This window comes from Molossus molossus, unplaced genomic scaffold (assembly GCF_014108415.1).
Source record: "Molossus molossus isolate mMolMol1 unplaced genomic scaffold, mMolMol1.p scaffold_m16_p_1, whole genome shotgun sequence".
Lineage (NCBI taxonomy): Eukaryota > Metazoa > Chordata > Mammalia > Chiroptera > Molossidae > Molossus > Molossus molossus.
This window is the reverse complement of record NW_023425344.1, coordinates 149520712-149524651: the sequence shown is the minus strand read 5'-3', so window position 1 is coordinate 149524651 and position 3940 is coordinate 149520712.

Sequence of the window (3940 nt, the reverse complement as noted above, 5' to 3'; positions counted from 1 at the left end):
GTGCTGGTGGGCTCAGGTTGCTGGGCCCTAGCCGTTCCCACTGCCTCCTCCTGGGGAAGACCCGGGATCTTCCGAAATGGTGGGACCTCCCTGCGGTGCTGGAAGAAGCACCCTGGAAGGTAGCTTACCATGGTAGCTGGCTGCTCCTGTCCACAGCACAGGAACTTTCTGCTCCACGGCTCTGCACTGCTCAGGTTTGTTCATCCACCTTCAAGTCCACTCACACTCTCTCACATACTCGCTCACTCTCACACACACTCACCCTCCCTCCAGTCCCACCTGCCGCCATCTTCTCAAAAACTAGAGAATGCTTTTTTAAAAGTGCTCTGTTATATGTTCCACATAAAACCAACCCTGGCCAGTTTGGGTAAGTGGTTAGAGCATTGGCCAGCAGACTATAGGGTCAGAGGTTCAATTCCTGGTCAAGGGCACATACCTGGGATGTATGTTAAATCCCCAGCACTAGTTGGGTTTGTGTGGAAGGCAACCAGTTGAAGTATCTCTCTTACACTGATGTCTCCCTCTCTTCCTTCCACTCTATGTAAAGAAAAAAAAAATCAATAGAAAAATATCCTTGAGGATTAACAAAACAAAACAAACAAACAAACAAAAACCAACAAAAGAACAATAACAAGAATTAAAATTAAAATAATGTTCTCATTATATCTTCTTTCATCTTCCCTGTGATAATGCAGAGTGTTTTGTCCCACTTCCTTCTCTTTCAATGTTTCATTTCTCCACATACGTACCATGGGAGCCACTCATTTGTTGGTGCAGCAGGAATGGTTTTCTGCCTCCGTGCTCAGGAATAGGTCGTTGCAGCGCATGGTTTATGGGCGAAGGTGACAATGTGACTGTCTTTAAGCCCAGCTCTTGGCTTTATACATTTATTCAGACTTTGATTAATGGTAATTTTTCCATGTTTCTGGAAAGAGTTGATATTGGATTTCTCTAACGTGGTCACTTATTATTATTTTGTGTGATATCAAGGGAGAGAAGGCAGAGCATGAAGGAGAAGTAAACTGCAGTTACCTAGTTAATATTTTAATGCAGCACAAATAGTGTGTTATAGTTCTTACTTAATGGCAATGATGGGCCCTTCAAGGATTACATAGGGAAAAAAAAAACTGAATTGAAGATTATGGGATTTTTCTATCTGTGATAATGCAAAAGTTTAGAAATATTATACCCTTAAAATATATTGAATTTAAACAAAAACAAAACCTAATGTGGTTCAATAATATAGCACATTAGTAAAATCAGGCATAAATATAGTCTCAAACTTTACCCTTAGTTTCCCTGGAATGATCCATCATAATCCAAAAAATTTCAAGTGGAAGATATGAATACTAGTTCCCTGATGTATCACTTTCTTAAATAAAATAGGGTTTCTTTTACTAAAAGGCATATTAAGAGGCCTGGCCAGGTGGCTTAGTTGATTGGAGCATGTCCCATACACCAAAAGGCTATGGGTTCAATTTGCAGTCAGGGTACATGCCTAGGTTTCAGGTTCAATCCCCACTTAGGATACGTACGGGGAGCCAACCAATCAGTGTTTCTCTCACATTGTTTCTCTCTCTCTCTCTCTCTAAAAGTTAATAAAAATATATCCTCAGGTGAGGATTTTTTTTACAAAAGCACAGCTTGGTTTCAAGATGGCAGCAGAGTATATGGATCATTCTCGCACCTTCTACCAGAACCAAACTGGAACGAAAACTAAATGACCTGAATCACCAACAGAAGACTAGCTGAAAAGGAGACTTTCAAACAAGGAAGGGCAGAAATCACCCCCAGACTGGTAAGAAGGGCAGGGCGGGAGAAGGGTTGGTCCAGCTCCCACTGGAGGCAGGTCAGGGGTTCAGAGGGACATCTTGGCTGCTGGGGGGTCCCTCCTGCAAGGAGTGAGGCATGGGCCCCAGTCAGGGCTCCCCAGCCCAGAGCACCAGAGCTGGAAACAGCTGCCCAGGTAGCATCTGGTGGTAAAAGGCGGCAGGCCTTCTATCTGCCAGGGATAGATGGAGCTGGCCAGAGAAAAAGCCACTGTTTTGAAAGGGCTAGACCACAGGATTTTTGTTTGCAGCCACTCCCCCTGGGCTTTGGCTGTGGGAGGGCAGCATGGACTGGAGTAGCCTTAGGAAAGTCTGGGGTAGGGGAGCGTTAGGGAGAGATGTGGGAAAGCAGCTGCTGGGATACCTGTGCTCAGTCATCCTCCTCCCCACCCCACAACCACAGCAGCCATTTTCCTGAAAGGTACAAACTCCTCCCAGCAGCAGCAGCTTGGGGAAAGGCAATTATCCTGCCCTCTGGGATACAGCATCTCAAATCCTCGGGAACCCCATTTGCCCTACCCTCAGGAATCCCGCTCACCCCATCCTGCATCTCAGCCTTGCTGAGGAGGCAGCAGCAGAGGCCATGTCTATGGGTTTGCACAGTCTGAAGGGGCATCAGTGACTGGCTTTAGGGTGGGCCACTTCCCCCACTTTCCTGGGAACCTGACTGGACATTACCCCTATTTTCCCAGGAACCTCACAGGAGAGCTGATAGAATCTCCTGGCTTCCAGTCGACCCCACTGACCTGCCTATAAGAGGCTCCACCCTACAAAAATTGGGAAAATATGGGACAGACTCAGACATGTGTCTCTGGGATGGGCAAACACACCCAACATCTTCCCTAAATTCTAAAAGGGTCCTCCCCCACCAGGCCAGTGTGGCTCAGTGGTTGAGCATCAACCCATGCACCAAGGGGTTGCCTGTTCAATTCCCGGTCAGAGCACATGCCCAGGTTGTGCCCAGGTTGTGGCCCAATCCCCAGTGGGGGGCATGCAGAAAGTGGCCAATCAGTGTTCTCTCTCAGTGTTTCTATCCCTCTCTCGCTGTCCTTTCCTCTCTCTCTGAAAGCAATAAATAAAAAATAAAAGGGTCCTCTCCTTCATGGGAAATCTGCCTCATCTTCCTGATCCCCTTTCAGAAACAACCTTTTTGGTAACTAAGGCTGACAACTGGCTGGGAAGCAGGTGTGGGTGGAAGTGGATCACAAAGGGCATCGGGATGTTTGTTGATCCAGCACTGGGCCCCATGTTGCTAGAATGCCGGCCTTGGAGAGCAGCTTGGCACCTCCTGTGGGCAACCAGGCCCAGTGGATGGAGCTGCATCTTGTAGATTGCTTGCAGCTTAGAACAGGTTGTGAGAGCCAACCGTGGACAGCTTTTGTTATTGGCCAGCAGCACTGTAACTTGCAAGAAGCCTGAACCTAGAATAAGAACAGACAGCCTCAGACAACATAAGAGCAGGATCCAGAGGGATATCCCAGCAGGCACTAAACTCTGCCCAGAAGAACACCACTTTGTTTAATTTTTTCACATTTTGATTTTTCATTGCCTTGTTATTATTTTTTTCCTCTCTTTTCATTCATCTCTTATTTTCCTCTTTTCTTTCCTTATTTTTTCTTTCTTTTATCTTTTCTTAATTTTTTCCTCTTTCTCTTCATATTTTTCTTTCTTTTTTTTTTACCCTTGTCCTTTCCCTAATTTTATTCTTGTCTTTTCTCTCTCTCTTCTTTCCTTTCATATTCTTTTTTTCTCCCCTTTTGTTTCTTCTAGTATCTTTCTTTTTCCTTTTATTATTCTTGTTCTTTTTTATATTTTATAATTTTCTTTTTTTTTTCTTGTTGTTTTGCTGCGGTTGTTAGGTCCATTAGTATGTTTTGTTTTGTTTTGTTCTGTGCACCAGTACAACCATCTTCATGAGCTGCACAGTGAGCCAGACTGAGGAGGTGCCCCACCCCTGAACAGGACGACAACAATCAAGAGCCAATAACCCACACAAGGGACATTCCTGGAGCATCCAGCTAAGGAGATCAAAGACACTGAACTACTTAGTTCCACAGGAAACTAATTACATAAGGCGACGCCACAAAGATTGGGAGTCATAGCAGTTCTAT